This window comes from Saccoglossus kowalevskii, chromosome 19, assembly GCF_978046115.1.
Source record: "Saccoglossus kowalevskii chromosome 19, keSacKowa6.1, whole genome shotgun sequence".
Lineage (NCBI taxonomy): Eukaryota > Metazoa > Hemichordata > Enteropneusta > Harrimaniidae > Saccoglossus > Saccoglossus kowalevskii.
Window position 1 is genome coordinate 17,692,536 of NC_140659.1, and position 15,925 is coordinate 17,708,460.

The 15,925-nt window shown below is 41.9% G+C and overlaps 21 non-coding genes across 21 annotated transcripts; all 21 read right to left on the reverse strand.

The window, feature by feature from the left end:
• Positions 1 to 304: 304 nt before the first annotated feature.
• TRNAK-CUU (transfer RNA lysine (anticodon CUU)) lies at positions 305 to 377 on the reverse strand. The gene has a single exon. It is a non-coding gene; the product is annotated as a tRNA-Lys (tRNA).
• A 973-nt stretch (positions 378 to 1,350) lies between these two features.
• TRNAK-CUU (transfer RNA lysine (anticodon CUU)) lies at positions 1,351 to 1,423 on the reverse strand. Its single transcript has one exon. It is a non-coding gene; the product is annotated as a tRNA-Lys (tRNA).
• A 454-nt stretch (positions 1,424 to 1,877) lies between these two features.
• TRNAK-CUU (transfer RNA lysine (anticodon CUU)) lies at positions 1,878 to 1,950 on the reverse strand. The gene has a single exon. It is a non-coding gene; the product is annotated as a tRNA-Lys (tRNA).
• Positions 1,951 to 2,931: 981 nt separating this feature from the next.
• On the reverse strand, positions 2,932 to 3,004 carry TRNAK-CUU (transfer RNA lysine (anticodon CUU)). Its single transcript has one exon. It is a non-coding gene; the product is annotated as a tRNA-Lys (tRNA).
• Positions 3,005 to 3,994: 990 nt separating this feature from the next.
• TRNAK-CUU (transfer RNA lysine (anticodon CUU)) lies at positions 3,995 to 4,067 on the reverse strand. The gene has a single exon. It is a non-coding gene; the product is annotated as a tRNA-Lys (tRNA).
• Positions 4,068 to 5,048: 981 nt separating this feature from the next.
• On the reverse strand, positions 5,049 to 5,121 carry TRNAK-CUU (transfer RNA lysine (anticodon CUU)). Its single transcript has one exon. It is a non-coding gene; the product is annotated as a tRNA-Lys (tRNA).
• A 454-nt stretch (positions 5,122 to 5,575) lies between these two features.
• Positions 5,576 to 5,648, reverse strand: TRNAK-CUU (transfer RNA lysine (anticodon CUU)). Its single transcript has one exon. It is a non-coding gene; the product is annotated as a tRNA-Lys (tRNA).
• A 454-nt stretch (positions 5,649 to 6,102) lies between these two features.
• On the reverse strand, positions 6,103 to 6,175 carry TRNAK-CUU (transfer RNA lysine (anticodon CUU)). The gene has a single exon. It is a non-coding gene; the product is annotated as a tRNA-Lys (tRNA).
• Positions 6,176 to 6,629: 454 nt separating this feature from the next.
• On the reverse strand, positions 6,630 to 6,702 carry TRNAK-CUU (transfer RNA lysine (anticodon CUU)). The gene has a single exon. It is a non-coding gene; the product is annotated as a tRNA-Lys (tRNA).
• A 981-nt stretch (positions 6,703 to 7,683) lies between these two features.
• Positions 7,684 to 7,756, reverse strand: TRNAK-CUU (transfer RNA lysine (anticodon CUU)). The gene has a single exon. It is a non-coding gene; the product is annotated as a tRNA-Lys (tRNA).
• Positions 7,757 to 8,737: 981 nt separating this feature from the next.
• TRNAK-CUU (transfer RNA lysine (anticodon CUU)) lies at positions 8,738 to 8,810 on the reverse strand. Its single transcript has one exon. It is a non-coding gene; the product is annotated as a tRNA-Lys (tRNA).
• Positions 8,811 to 9,264: 454 nt separating this feature from the next.
• Positions 9,265 to 9,337, reverse strand: TRNAK-CUU (transfer RNA lysine (anticodon CUU)). The gene has a single exon. It is a non-coding gene; the product is annotated as a tRNA-Lys (tRNA).
• A 454-nt stretch (positions 9,338 to 9,791) lies between these two features.
• On the reverse strand, positions 9,792 to 9,864 carry TRNAK-CUU (transfer RNA lysine (anticodon CUU)). Its single transcript has one exon. It is a non-coding gene; the product is annotated as a tRNA-Lys (tRNA).
• A 454-nt stretch (positions 9,865 to 10,318) lies between these two features.
• TRNAK-CUU (transfer RNA lysine (anticodon CUU)) lies at positions 10,319 to 10,391 on the reverse strand. Its single transcript has one exon. It is a non-coding gene; the product is annotated as a tRNA-Lys (tRNA).
• Positions 10,392 to 10,801: 410 nt separating this feature from the next.
• On the reverse strand, positions 10,802 to 10,874 carry TRNAK-CUU (transfer RNA lysine (anticodon CUU)). Its single transcript has one exon. It is a non-coding gene; the product is annotated as a tRNA-Lys (tRNA).
• Positions 10,875 to 11,855: 981 nt separating this feature from the next.
• Positions 11,856 to 11,928, reverse strand: TRNAK-CUU (transfer RNA lysine (anticodon CUU)). Its single transcript has one exon. It is a non-coding gene; the product is annotated as a tRNA-Lys (tRNA).
• A 990-nt stretch (positions 11,929 to 12,918) lies between these two features.
• Positions 12,919 to 12,991, reverse strand: TRNAK-CUU (transfer RNA lysine (anticodon CUU)). The gene has a single exon. It is a non-coding gene; the product is annotated as a tRNA-Lys (tRNA).
• A 454-nt stretch (positions 12,992 to 13,445) lies between these two features.
• On the reverse strand, positions 13,446 to 13,518 carry TRNAK-CUU (transfer RNA lysine (anticodon CUU)). The gene has a single exon. It is a non-coding gene; the product is annotated as a tRNA-Lys (tRNA).
• Positions 13,519 to 13,972: 454 nt separating this feature from the next.
• Positions 13,973 to 14,045, reverse strand: TRNAK-CUU (transfer RNA lysine (anticodon CUU)). Its single transcript has one exon. It is a non-coding gene; the product is annotated as a tRNA-Lys (tRNA).
• A 454-nt stretch (positions 14,046 to 14,499) lies between these two features.
• On the reverse strand, positions 14,500 to 14,572 carry TRNAK-CUU (transfer RNA lysine (anticodon CUU)). The gene has a single exon. It is a non-coding gene; the product is annotated as a tRNA-Lys (tRNA).
• Positions 14,573 to 15,026: 454 nt separating this feature from the next.
• TRNAK-CUU (transfer RNA lysine (anticodon CUU)) lies at positions 15,027 to 15,099 on the reverse strand. The gene has a single exon. It is a non-coding gene; the product is annotated as a tRNA-Lys (tRNA).
• Positions 15,100 to 15,925: the final 826 nt, after the last annotated feature.

Consider the following 15,925-nt stretch of genomic DNA (forward strand, 5'->3'; position numbering starts at 1 on the left):
CAGTAGCTCAAATCATACTTACCATGCACGATCTTAGTTGGAATGAACTTCGCGCCAAGTACCACACACATTAAAACAGAGAGGAGTATTGTCAACCAACAGGCAACCTCTCCGTTTTCCCAATCTTTATACCGTGCAGAAATAATCAACCTCACTCCTGTGATTTGGTTATCAGAGACAATTATTGCAACCATCCGACATTGTGAGTAAGAGCTCATTTCACTCAATTTCGTGGCACATTCACCCACCGGAATTCAACATCTTTCATCGTAACTCACATTGTTTATTCTGTCTAAAAGGTGTTCGCCCAACGTGGGGCTCGAACCCACGACCCTAGGATTAAGAGTCCCATGCTCTACCGACTGAGCTAGCCGGGCTGCTGATGAGAGTGTTTTTACACCTCAATTAGCGTCTTTGAGTAAATGTCGGACGATGATACGAAAAGAGTGTGCATGACTTTGTGTTTAAGCTAAACGAAAACAACTTCTGAATTTCAACAGTAAAATTTGCTTCCATTTTTACCATTCCAGTAGCTCAAATCATACTTACCATGCACGATCTTAGTTGGAATGAACTTCGCGCCAAGTTCCACACACATTAAAACAGAGAGGAGTATTGTCAACCAACAGTCAACCTCTCCGTTTTCCCAATCTTTATACCGTGCAGAAATAATCAACCTCACTCCTGTGATTTGGTTATCAGAGACAATTATTGCAACCATCCGACATTGTGAGTAAGAGCTCATTTCACTCAATTTCGTGTCACATTCACCCACCGGAATTCAACATCTTTCATCGTAACTCACATTGTTTATTCTGTCTAAAAGGTGTTCGCCCAATATGGGGCTCGAACCTGGGATTAAGAGTCCCATGCTCTACCGACTGAGCTAGCCGGACTGCTGATGAGAGTGTTTTTGCACCTCAATTAGCGACTTTGAGTAAATGTCGGACGATGATACGAAAAGAGTGTGCATGACTTTGTGTTTAAGCTAAACGAAAACAACTTCTGAATTTCAACAATAAAATTTGCTTCCGTTTTTACTATTACAGTAGCTCAAATCATACTCACCATGCACGATCTTAGGTGGAGGGAACTTCGCGCCAAGTACCACACACATTAAAACAGAGAGGAGTATTGTCAACCAACAGTCAACCTCTCCGTTTTCCCAATCTTTATACCGTGCAGAAATAATCAACCTCACTCCTGTGATTTGGTTATCAGAGACAATTATTGCAACCATCCGACATTGTGAGTAAGAGCTCATTTCACTCAATTTCGTGGCACATTCACCCACCGGAATTCAACATCTTTCATCGTAACTCACATTGTTTATTCTGTCTAAAAGGTGTTCGCCCAACGTGGGGCTCGAACCCACGACCCTGGGATTAAGAGTCCCATGCTCTACCGACTGAGCTAGCCGGGCTGCTGATGAGAGTGTTTTTACACCTCAATTAGCGTCTTTGAGTAAATGTCGGACGATGATACGAAAAGAGTGTGCATGACTTTGTGTTTAAGCTAAACGAAAACAAATTCTGATTTTCAACAATAAAATTTGCTTCCATTTTTACCATTCCTGTAGCTCAAATCATACTTACCATGCACGATCTTAGTTGGAATGAACTTCGCGCCAAGTACCACACACATTAAAACAGAGAGGAGTATTGTCAACCAACAGTCAACCTCTCCGTTTTCCCAATCTTTATACCATGCAGAAATAATCAACCTCACTCCTGTGATTTGGTTATCAGAGACAATTATTGCAACCATCCGACATTGTGAGTAAGAGCTCATTTCACTCAATTTCGTGGCACATTCACCCACCGGAATTCAACATCTTTCATCGTAACTCACATTGTTTATTCTGTCTAAAAGGTGTTCGCCCAACGTGGGGCTCGAACCCACGACCCTGGGATTAAGAGTCCTATGCTCTACCGACTGAGCTAGCCGGGCTGCTGATGAGAGTGTTTTTACACCTCAATTAGCGTCTTTGAGTAAATGTCGGACGATGATACGAAAAGAGTGTGCATGACTTTGTGTTTAAGCTAAACGAAAACAACTTCTGAATTTCAACAGTAAAATTTGCTTCCATTTTTACCATTCCAGTAGCTCAAATCATACTTACCATGCACGATCTTAGTTGGAATGAACTTCGCGCCAAGTACCACACACATTAAAACAGAGAGGAGTATTGTCAACCAACAGTCAACCTCTCCGTTTTCCCAATCTTTATACCGTGCAGAAATAATCAACCTCACTCCTGTGATTTGGTTATCAGAGACAATTATTGCAACCATCCGACATTGTGAGTAAGAGGTCATTTCACTCAATTTCGTGTCACATTCACCCACCGGAATTCAACATCTTTCATCGTAACTCACATTGTTTATTCTGTCTAAAAGGTGTTCGCCCAATATGGGGCTCGAACCCACGACCCTGGGATTAAGAGTGCCATGCTCTACCGACTGAGCTAGCCGGACTGCTGATGAGAGTGTTTTTGCACCTCAATTAGCGACTTTGAGTAAATGTCGGACGATGATACGAAAAGAGTGTGCATGACTTTGTGTTTAAGCTAAACGAAAACAACTTCTGAATTTCAACAATAAAATTTGCTTCCGTTTTTACTATTACAGTAGCTCAAATCATACTCACCATGCACGATCTTAGGTGGAGGGAACTTCGCGCCAAGTACCACACACATTAAAACAGAGAGGAGTATTGTCAACCAACAGTCAACCTCTCCGTTTTCCCAATCTTTATACCGTGCAGAAATAATCAACCTCACTCCTGTGATTTGGTTATCAGAGACAATTATTGCAACCATCCGACATTGTGAGTAAGAGCTCATTTCACTCAATTTCGTGTCACATTCACCCACCGGAATTCAACATCTTTCATCGTAACTCACATTGTTTATTCTGTCTAAAAGGTGTTCGCCCAATATGGGGCTCGAACCCACGACCCTGGGATTAAGAGTCCCATGCTCTACCGACTGAGCTAGCCGGGCTGCTGATGAGAGTGTTTTTGCACCTCAATTAGCGACTTTGAGTAAATGTCGGACGATGATACGAAAAGACAGTGCATGATTTTGTGTTTAAGCTAAACGAAAACAACTTCTGAATTTCAACAATAAAATTTGCTTCCGTTTTTACTATTACAGTAGCTCAAATCATACTCACCATGCACGATCTTAGGTGGAGGGAACTTCGCGCCAAGTACCACACACATTAAAACAGAGAGGAGTATTGTCAACCAACAGTCAACCTCTCCGTTTTCCCAATCTTAATACCATGCAGAAATAATCAACCTCGCTCCTGTGATTTGGTTATCAGAGACAATTATTGCAGCCATCCGACATTGTGAGTAAGAACTCATTTCACTCAATTTCGTGTCACATTCACCCACCGGAATTCAACATCATTCATAGTAACTCACATTGTTTATTTTGTCTAAAAGATGTTCGCCCAAAGTGGGGCTCGAACCCACTACCCTGTGATTAAGCAGATTAAGAGTCCCATGCTCTACCGACTGAGCTAGCCGGGCTGCTGATGAGAGTGTTTTTGCACCTCAATTAGTGACTTTGAGTAAATGTCGGACGATGATACGAAAAGACAGTGCATGACTTTGTGTTTAAGCTAAACGAAAACAACTTCTGAATTTCAACAATAAAATTTGCTTCCGTTTTTACTATTACAGTAGCTCAAATCATACTCACCATGCACGATCTTAGGTGGAGGGAACTTCGCGCCAAGTACTACACACATTAAAACAGAGAGGAGTATTGTCAACCAACAGTCAACCTCTCCGTTTTCCCAATCTTAATACCATGCAGAAATAATCAACCTCGCTCCTGTGATTTGGTTATCAGAGACAATTATTGCAGCCATCCGACATTGTGAGTAAGAACTCATTTCACTCAATTTCGTGTCACATTCACCCACCGGAATTCAACATCATTCATAGTAACTCACATTGTTTATTTTGTCTAAAAGATATTCGCCCAACATGGGGCTCGAACCCACGACCATGGGATTAAGTGTCCCATGCTCTACCGACTGAGCTAGCCGGGCTGCTGATGAGAGTGTTTTTGCACCTCAATTAGTGACTTTGAATAAATGTCGGACGGTGATACGAAAAGAGTGTGCATGACTTTGTGTTTAAGCTAAACGAAAACAAATTCTGATTTTCAACAATAAAATTTGCTTCCATTTTTACCATTCCTGTAGCTCAAATCATACTTACCATGCACGATCTTAGTTGGAATGAACTTCGCGCCAAGTACCACACACATTAAAACAGAGAGGAGTATTGTCAACCAACAGTCAACCTCTCCGTTTTCCCAATCTTTATACCGTGCAGAAATAATCAACCTCACTCCTGTGATTTGGTTATCAGAGACAATTATTGCAACCATCCGACATTGTGAGTAAGAGCTCATTTCACTCAATTTCGTGTCACATTCACCCACCGGAATTCAACATCTTTCATCGTAACTCACATTGTTTATTCTGTCTAAAAGGTGTTCGCCCAATATGGAGCTCGAACCCACGACCCTGGGATTAAGAGTCCCATGCTCTACCGACTGAGCTAGCCGGACTGCTGATGAGAGTGTTTTTGCACCTCAATTAGCGACTTTGAGTAAATGTCGGACGATGATACGAAAAGAGTGTGCATGACTTTGTGTTTAAGCTAAACGAAAACAACTTCTGAATTTCAACAATAAAATTTGCTTCCGTTTTTACTATTACAGTAGCTCAAATCATACTCACCATGCACGATCTTAGGTGGAGGGAACTTCGCGCCAAGTACCACACACATTAAAACAGAGAGGAGTATTGTCAACCAACAGTCAACCTCTCCGTTTTCCCAATCTTTATACCGTGCAGAAATAATCAACCTCACTCCTGTGATTTGGTTATCAGAGACAATTATTGCAACCATCCGACATTGTGAGTAAGAGCTCATTTCACTCAATTTCGTGGCACATTCACCCACCGGAATTCAACATCTTTCATCGTAACTCACATTGTTTATTCTGTCTAAAAGGTGTTCGCCCAACGTGGGGCTCGAACCCACGACCCTGGGATTAAGAGTCCCATGCTCTACCGACTGAGCTAGCCGGACTGCTGATGAGAGTGTTTTTACACCTCAATTAGCGTCTTTGAGTAAATGTCGGACGATGATACGAAAAGAGTGTGCATGACTTTGTGTTTAAGCTAAACGAAAACAAATTCTGATTTTCAACAATAAAATTTGCTTCCATTTTTACCATTCCTGTAGCTCAAATCATACTCACCATGCACGATCTTAGGTGGAGGGAACTTCGCGCCAAGTACCACACACATTAAAACAGAGAGGAGTATTGTCAACCAACAGTCAACCTCTCCGTTTTCCCAATCTTTATACCATGCAGAAATAATCAACCTCACTCCTGTGATTTGGTTATCAGAGACAATTATTGCAACCATCCGACATTGTGAGTAAGAGCTCATTTCACTCAATTTCGTGGCACATTCACCCACCGGAATTCAACATCTTTCATCGTAACTCACATTGTTTATTCTGTCTAAAAGGTGTTCGCCCAACGTGGGGCTCGAACCCACGACCCTGGGATTAAGAGTCCCATGCTCTACCGACTGAGCTAGCCGGGCTGCTGATGAGAGTGTTTTTACACCTCAATTAGCGTCTTTGAGTAAATGTCGGACGATGATACGAAAAGAGTGTGCATGACTTTGTGTTTAAGCTAAACGAAAACAACTTCTGAATTTCAACAGTAAAATTTGCTTCCATTTTTACCATTCCAGTAGCTCAAATCATACTTACCATGCACGATCTTAGTTGGAATGAACTTCGCGCCAAGTACCACACACATTAAAACAGAGAGGAGTATTGTCAACCAACAGTCAACCTCTCCGTTTTCCCAATCTTTATACCGTGCAGAAATAATCAACCTCACTCCTGTGATTTGGTTATCAGAGACAATTATTGCAACCATCCGACATTGTGAGTAAGAGCTCATTTCACTCAATTTCGTGTCACATTCACCCACCGGAATTCAACATCTTTCATCGTAACTCACATTGTTTATTCTGTCTAAAAGGTGTTCGCCCAATATGGGGCTCGAACCCACGACCCTGGGATTAAGAGTCCCATGCTCTACCGACTGAGCTAGCCGGACTGCTGATGAGAGTGTTTTTGCACCTCAATTAGCGACTTTGAGTAAATGTCGGACGATGATACGAAAAGAGTGTGCATGACTTTGTGTTTAAGCTAAACGAAAACAACTTCTGAATTTCAACAATAAAATTTGCTTCCGTTTTTACTATTACAGTAGCTCAAATCATACTCACCATGCACGATCTTAGGTGGAAGGAACTTCGCGCCAAGTACCACACACATTAAAACAGAGAGGAGTATTGTCAACCAACAGTCAACCTCTCCGTTTTCCCAATCTTTATACCGTGCAGAAATAATCAACCTCACTCCTGTGATTTGGTTATCAGAGACAATTATTGCAACCATCCGACATTGTGAGTAAGAGCTCATTTCACTCAATTTCGTGGCACATTCACCCACCGGAATTCAACATCTTTCATCGTAACTCACATTGTTTATTCTGTCGAAAAGGTGTTCGCCCAACGTGGGGCTCGAACCCACGACCCTGGGATTAAGAGTCCCATGCTCTACCGACTGAGCTAGCCGGGCTGCTGATGAGAGTGTTTTTACACCTCAATTAGCGACTTTGAGTAAATGTCGGACGATGATACGAAAAGAGTGTGCATGACTTTGTGTTTAAGCTAAACGAAAACAACTTCTGAATTTCAACAGTAAAATTTGCTTCCATTTTTACCATTCCAGTAGCTCAAATCATACTTACCATGCACGATCTTAGTTGGAATGAACTTCGCGCCAAGTTCCACACACATTAAAACAGAGAGGAGTATTGTCAACCAACAGTCAACCTCTCCGTTTTCCCAATCTTTATACCGTGCAGAAATAATCAACCTCACTCCTGTGATTTGGTTATCAGAGACAATTATTGCAACCATCCGACATTGTGAGTAAGAGCTCATTTCACTCAATTTCGTGTCACATTCACCCACCGGAATTCAACATCTTTCATCGTAACTCACATTGTTTATTCTGTCTAAAAGGTGTTCGCCCAATATGGAGCTCGAACCCACGACACTGGGATTAAGAGTCCCATGCTCTACCGACTGAGCTAGCCGGACTGCTGATGAGAGTGTTTTTGCACCTCAATTAGCGACTTTGAGTAAATGTCGGACGATGATACGAAAAGAGTGTGCATGACTTTGTGTTTAAGCTAAACGAAAACAACTTCTGAATTTCAACAATAAAATTTGCTTCCGTTTTTACTATTACAGTAGCTCAAATCATACTCACCATGCACGATCTTAGGTGGAGGGAACTTCGCGCCAAGTACCACACACATTAAAACAGAGAGGAGTATTGTCAACCAACAGTCAACCTCTCCGTTTTCCCAATCTTTATACCGTGCAGAAATAATCAACCTCACTCCTGTGATTTGGTTATCAGAGACAATTATTGCAACCATCCGACATTGTGAGTAAGAGCTCATTTCACTCAATTTCGTGGCACATTCACCCACCGGAATTCAACATCTTTCATCGTAACTCACATTGTTTATTCTGTCGAAAAGGTGTTCGCCCAACGTGGGGCTCGAACCCACGACCCTGGGATTAAGAGTCCCATGCTCTACCGACTGAGCTAGCCGGGCTGCTGATGAGAGTGTTTTTACACCTCAATTAGCGACTTTGAGTAAATGTCGGACGATGATACGAAAAGAGTGTGCATGACTTTGTGTTTAAGCTAAACGAAAACAACTTCTGAATTTCAACAGTAAAATTTGCTTCCATTTTTACCATTCCAGTAGCTCAAATCATACTTACCATGCACGATCTTAGTTGGAATGAACTTCGCGCCAAGTTCCACACACATTAAAACAGAGAGGAGTATTGTCAACCAACAGTCAACCTCTCCGTTTTCCCAATCTTTATACCGTGCAGAAATAATCAACCTCACTCCTGTGATTTGGTTATCAGAGACAATTATTGCAACCATCCGACATTGTGAGTAAGAGCTCATTTCACTCAATTTCGTGTCACATTCACCCACCGGAATTCAACATCTTTCATCGTAACTCACATTGTTTATTCTGTCTAAAAGGTGTTCGCCCAATATGGAGCTCGAACCCACGACACTGGGATTAAGAGTCCCATGCTCTACCGACTGAGCTAGCCGGACTGCTGATGAGAGTGTTTTTGCACCTCAATTAGCGACTTTGAGTAAATGTCGGACGATGATACGAAAAGAGTGTGCATGACTTTGTGTTTAAGCTAAACGAAAACAACTTCTGAATTTCAACAATAAAATTTGCTTCCGTTTTTACTATTACAGTAGCTCAAATCATACTCACCATGCACGATCTTAGGTGGAGGGAACTTCGCGCCAAGTACCACACACATTAAAACAGAGAGGAGTATTGTCAACCAACAGTCAACCTCTCCGTTTTCCCAATCTTTATACCGTGCAGAAATAATCAACCTCACTCCTGTGATTTGGTTATCAGAGACAATTATTGCAACCATCCGACATTGTGAGTAAGAGCTCATTTCACTCAATTTCGTGGCACATTCACCCACCGGAATTCAACATCTTTCATCGTAACTCACATTGTTTATTCTGTCTAAAAGGTGTTCGCCCAACGTGGGGCTCGAACCCACGAACCTGGGATTAAGAGTCCCATGCTCTACCGACTGAGCTAGCCGGACTGCTGATGAGAGTGTTTTTACACCTCAATTAGCGTCTTTGAGTAAATGTCGGACGATGATACGAAAAGAGTGTGCATGACTTTGTGTTTAAGCTAAACGAAAACAAATTCTGATTTTCAACAATAAAATTTGCTTCCATTTTTACCATTCCTGTAGCTCAAATCATACTCACCATGCACGATCTTAGGTGGAGGGAACTTCGCGCCAAGTACCACACACATTAAAACAGAGAGGAGTATTGTCAACCAACAGTCAACCTCTCCGTTTTCCCAATCTTTATACCATGCAGAAATAATCAACCTCACTCCTGTGATTTGGTTATCAGAGACAATTATTGCAACCATCCGACATTGTGAGTAAGAGCTCATTTCACTCAATTTCGTGGCACATTCACCCACCGGAATTCAACATCTTTCATCGTAACTCACATTGTTTATTCTGTCTAAAAGGTGTTCGCCCAACGTGGGGCTCGAACCCACGACCCTGGGATTAAGAGTCCCATGCTCTACCGACTGAGCTAGCCGGGCTGCTGATGAGAGTGTTTTTACACCTCAATTAGCGTCTTTGAGTAAATGTCGGACGATGATACGAAAAGAGTGTGCATGACTTTGTGTTTAAGCTAAACGAAAACAACTTCTGAATTTCAACAGTAAAATTTGCTTCCATTTTTACCATTCCAGTAGCTCAAATCATACTTACCATGCACGATCTTAGTTGGAATGAACTTCGCGCCAAGTACCACACACATTAAAACAGAGAGGAGTATTGTCAACCAACAGTCAACCTCTCCGTTTTCCCAATCTTTATACCGTGCAGAAATAATCAACCTCACTCCTGTGATTTGGTTATCAGAGACAATTATTGCAACCATCCGACATTGTGAGTAAGAGCTCATTTCACTCAATTTCGTGTCACATTCACCCACCGGAATTCAACATCTTTCATCGTAACTCACATTGTTTATTCTGTCTAAAAGGTGTTCGCCCAATATGGGGCTCGAACCCACGACCCTGGGATTAAGAGTCCCATGCTCTACCGACTGAGCTAGCCGGACTGCTGATGAGAGTGTTTTTGCACCTCAATTAGCGACTTTGAGTAAATGTCGGACGATGATACGAAAAGAGTGTGCATGACTTTGTGTTTAAGCTAAACGAAAACAACTTCTGAATTTCAACAATAAAATTTGCTTCCGTTTTTACTATTACAGTAGCTCAAATCATACTCACCATGCACGATCTTAGGTGGAGGGAACTTCGCGCCAAGTACCACACACATTAAAACAGAGAGGAGTATTGTCAACCAACAGTCAACCTCTCCGTTTTCCCAATCTTTATACCGTGCAGAAATAATCAACCTCACTCCTGTGATTTGGTTATCAGAGACAATTATTGCAACCATCCGACATTGTGAGTAAGAGCTCATTTCACTCAATTTCGTGGCACATTCACCCACCGGAATTCAACATCTTTCATCGTAACTCACATTGTTTATTCTGTCTAAAAGGTGTTCGCCCAACGTGGGGCTCGAACCCACGACCCTGGGATTAAGAGTCCCATGCTCTACCGACTGAGCTAGCCGGACTGCTGATGAGAGTGTTTTTACACCTCAATTAGCGTCTTTGAGTAAATGTCGGACGATGATACGAAAAGAGTGTGCATGACTTTGTGTTTAAGCTAAACGAAAACAAATTCTGATTTTCAACAATAAAATTTGCTTCCATTTTTACCATTCCTGTAGCTCAAATCATACTCACCATGCACGATCTTAGGTGGAGGGAACTTCGCGCCAAGTACCACACACATTAAAACGAAAATAATCAATAATAAAAATAATCAACCTCACTCCTGTGATTTGGTTATCAGAGACAATTATTGCAACCATCCGACATTGTGAGTAAGAGCTCATTTCACTCAATTTCGTGGCACATTCACCCACCGGAATTCAACATCTTTCATCGTAACTCACATTGTTTATTCTGTCTAAAAGGTGTTCGCCCAACGTGGGGCTCGAACCCACGACCCTGGGATTAAGAGTCCCATGCTCTACCGACTGAGCTAGCCGGGCTGCTGATGAGAGTGTTTTTACACCTCAATTAGCGTCTTTGAGTAAATGTCGGACGATGATACGAAAAGAGTGTGCATGACTTTGTGTTTAAGCTAAACGAAAACAACTTCTGAATTTCAACAGTAAAATTTGCTTCCATTTTTACCATTCCAGTAGCTCAAATCATACTTACCATGCACGATCTTAGTTGGAATGAACTTCGCGCCAAGTTCCACACACATTAAAACAGAGAGGAGTATTGTCAACCAACAGTCAACCTCTCCGTTTTCCCAATCTTTATACCGTGCAGAAATAATCAACCTCACTCCTGTGATTTGGTTATCAGAGACAATTATTGCAACCATCCGACATTGTGAGTAAGAGCTCATTTCACTCAATTTCGTGTCACATTCACCCACCGGAATTCAACATCTTTCATCGTAACTCACATTGTTTATTCTGTCTAAAAGGTGTTCGCCCAATATGGAGCTCGAACCCACGACCCTGGGATTAAGAGTCCCATGCTCTACCGACTGAGCTAGCCGGACTGCTGATGAGAGTGTTTTTGCACCTCAATTAGCGACTTTGAGTAAATGTCGGACGATGATACGAAAAGAGTGTGCATGACTTTGTGTTTAAGCTAAACGAAAACAACTTCTGAATTTCAACAATAAAATTTGCTTCCGTTTTTACTATTACAGTAGCTCAAATCATACTCACCATGCACGATCTTAGGTGGAGGGAACTTCGCGCCAAGTACCACACACATTAAAACAGAGAGGAGTATTGTCAACCAACAGTCAACCTCTCCGTTTTCCCAATCTTTATACCGTGCAGAAATAATCAACCTCACTCCTGTGATTTGGTTATCAGAGACAATTATTGCAACCATCCGACATTGTGAGTAAGAGCTCATTTCACTCAATTTCGTGTCACATTCACCCACCGGAATTCAACATCTTTCATCGTAACTCACATTGTTTATTCTGTCTAAAAGGTGTTCGCCCAATATGGGGCTCGAACCCACGACCCTGGGATTAAGAGTCCCATGCTCTACCGACTGAGCTAGCCGGACTGCTGATGAGAGTGTTTTTGCACCTCAATTAGCGACTTTGAGTAAATGTCGGACGATGATACGAAAAGACAGTGCATGACTTTGTGTTTAAGCTAAACGAAAACAACTTCTGAATTTCAACAATAAAATTTGCTTCCGTTTTTACTATTACAGTAGCTCAAATCATACTCACCATGCACGATCTTAGGTGGAGGGAACTTCGCGCCAAGTACCACACACATTAAAACAGAGAGGAGTATTGTCAACCAACAGTCAACCTCTCCGTTTTCCCAATCTTAATACCATGCAGAAATAATCAACCTCGCTCCTGTGATTTGGTTATCAGAGACAATTATTGCAGCCATCCGACATTGTGAGTAAGAACTCATTTCACTCAATTTCGTGTCACATTCACCCACCGGAATTCAACATCATTCATAGTAACTCACATTGTTTATTTTGTCTAAAAGATGTTCGCCCAAAGTGGGGCTCGAACCCACTACCCTGTGATTAAGCAGATTAAGAGTCCCATGCTCTACCGACTGAGCTAGCCGGGCTGCTGATGAGAGTGTTTTTGCACCTCAATTAGTGACTTTGAGTAAATGTCGGACGATGATACGAAAAGACAGTGCATGACTTTGTGTTTAAGCTAAACGAAAACAACTTCTGAATTTCAACAATAAAATTTGCTTCCGTTTTTACTATTACAGTAGCTCAAATCATACTCACCATGCACGATCTTAGGTGGAGGGAACTTCGCGCCAAGTACTACACACATTAAAACAGAGAGGAGTATTGTCAACCAACAGTCAACCTCTCCGTTTTCCCAATCTTAATACCATGCAGAAATAATCAACCTCGCTCCTGTGATTTGGTTATCAGAGACAATTATTGCAGCCATCCGACATTGTGAGTAAGAACTCATTTCACTCAATTTCGTGTCACATTCACCCACCGGAATTCAACATCATTCATAGTAACTCACATTGTTTATTTTGTCTAAAAGATATTCGCCCAACATGGGGCTCGAACCCACGACCATGGGATTAAGTGTCCCATGCTCTACCGACTGAGCTAGCCGGGCTGCTGATGAGAGTGTTTTTGCACCTCAATTAGTGACTTTGAATAAATGTCGGACGGTGATACGAAAAGAGTGTGCATGACTTTGTGTTTAAGCTAAACGAAAACAAATTCTGATTTTCAACAATAAAATTTGCTTCCATTTTTACCATTCCTGTAGCTCAAATCATACTTACCATGCACGATCTTAGTTGGAATGAACTTCGCGCCAAGTACCACACACATTAAAACAGAGAGGAGTATTGTCAACCAACAGTCAACCTCTCCGTTTTCCCAATCTTTATACCGTGCAGAAATAATCAACCTCACTCCTGTGATTTGGTTATCAGAGACAATTATTGCAACCATCCGACATTGTGAGTAAGAGCTCATTTCACTCAATTTCGTGGCACATTCACCCACCGGAATTCAACATCTTTCATCGTAACTCACATTGTTTATTCTGTCTAAAAGGTGTTCGCCCAATGTGGGGCTCGAACCCACGACCCTGGGATTAAGAGTCCCATGCTCTATCGACTGAGCTAGCCGGGCTGCTGATGAGAGTGTTTTTACACCTCAATTAGCGACTTTGAGTAAATGTCGGACGATGATACGAAAAGAGTGTGCATGACTTTGTGTTTAAGCTAAACGAAAACAACTTCTGAATTTCAACAATAAAATTTGCTTCCGTTTTTACTATTACAGTAGCTCAAATCATACTCACCATGCACGATCTTAGGTGGAGGGAACTTCGCGCCAAGTACCACACACATTAAAACAGAGAGGAGTATTGTCAACCAACAGTCAACCTCTCCGTTTTCCCAATCTTTATACCGTGCAGAAATAATCAACCTCACTCCTGTGATTTGGTTATCAGAGACAATTATTGCAACCATCCGACATTGTGAGTAAGAGCTCATTTCACTCAATTTCGTGGCACATTCACCCACCGGAATTCAACATCTTTGATCGTAACTCACATTGTTTATTCTGTCTAAAAGGTGTTCGCCCAACGTGGGGCTCGAACCCACGACCCTGGGATTAAGAGTCCCATGCTCTACCGACTGAGCTAGCCGGACTGCTGATGAGAGTGTTTTTACACCTCAATTAGCGTCTTTGAGTAAATGTCGGACGATGATACGAAAAGAGTGTGCATGACTTTGTGTTTAAGCTAAACGAAAACAAATTCTGATTTTCAACAATAAAATTTGCTTCCATTTTTACCATTCCTGTAGCTCAAATCATACTCACCATGCACGATCTTAGGTGGAGGGAACTTCGCGCCAAGTACCACACACATTAAAACAGAGAGGAGTATTGTCAACCAACAGTCAACCTCTCCGTTTTCCCAATCTTTATACCGTGCAGAAATAATCAACCTCACTCCTGTGATTTGGTTATCAGAGACAATTATTGCAACCATCCGACATTGTGAGTAAGAGCTCATTTCACTCAATTTCGTGGCACATTCACCCACCGGAATTCAACATCTTTCATCGTAACTCACATTGTTTATTCTGTCTAAAAGGTGTTCGCCCAACGTGGGGCTCGAACCCACGACCCTGGGATTAAGAGTCCCATGCTCTACCGACTGCGCTAGCCGGGCTGCTGATGAGAGTGTTTTTACACCTCAATTAGCGTCTTTGAGTAAATGTCGGACGATGATACGAAAAGAGTGTGCATGACTTTGTGTTTAAGCTAAACGAAAACAACTTCTGAATTTCAACAGTAAAATTTGCTTCCATTTTTACCATTCCAGTAGCTCAAATCATACTTACCATGCACGATCTTAGTTGGAATGAACTTCGCGCCAAGTACCACACACATTAAAACAGAGAGGAGTATTGTCAACCAACAGTCAACCTCTCCGTTTTCCCAATCTTTATACCGTGCAGAAATAATCAACCTCACTCCTGTGATTTGGTTATCAGAGACAATTATTGCAACCATCCGACATTGTGAGTAAGAGCTCATTTCACTCAATTTCGTGTCACATTCACCCACCGGAATTCAACATCTTTCATCGTAACTCACATTGTTTATTCTGTCTAAAAGGTGTTCGCCCAATATGGGGCTCGAACCCACGACCCTGGGATTAAGAGTCCCATGCTCTACCGACTGAGCTAGCCGGACTGCTGATGAAAGTGTTTTTGCACCTCAATTAGCGACTTTGAGTAAATGTCGGACGATGATACGAAAAGAGTGTGCATGACTTTGTGTTTAAGCTAAACGAAAACAACTTCTGAATTTCAACAATAAAATTTGCTTCCGTTTTTACTATTACAGTAGCTCAAATCATACTCACCATGCACGATCTTAGGTGGAGGGAACTTCGCGCCAAGTACCACACACATTAAAACAGAGAGGAGTATTGTCAACCAACAGTCAACCTCTCCGTTTTCCCAATCTTTATACCGTGCAGAAATAATCAACCTCACTCCTGTGATTTGGTTATCAGAGACAATTATTGCAACCATCCGACATTGTGAGTAAGAGCTCATTTCACTCAATTTCGTGTCACATTCACCCACCGGAATTCTACATCTTTCATAGTAACTGACATTGTTTATTCTGTGTAAAAGGTGTTCGCCCAATATGGGGCTCGAACCCATGACCCTGGGATGAACAGTCCCATGCTCTACCGACTGAGCTAGCCGGACTGCTGATGAGAGTGTTTTTGCACCTCAATTAGCGACTTTGAGTAAATGTCGGACGATGATACGAAAAGACAGTGCATGACTTTGTGTTTAAGCTAAACGAAAACAACTTCTGAATTTCAACAATAAAATTTGCTTCCGTTTTTACTATTACAGTAGCTCAAATCATACTCACCATGCACGATCTTAGGTGGAGGGAACTTCGCGGCAAGTACCACACACATTAAAACAGAGAGGAGTATTGTCAACCAACAGTCAACCTCTCCGTTTTCCGAATCTTAATACCATGCAGAAATAATCAA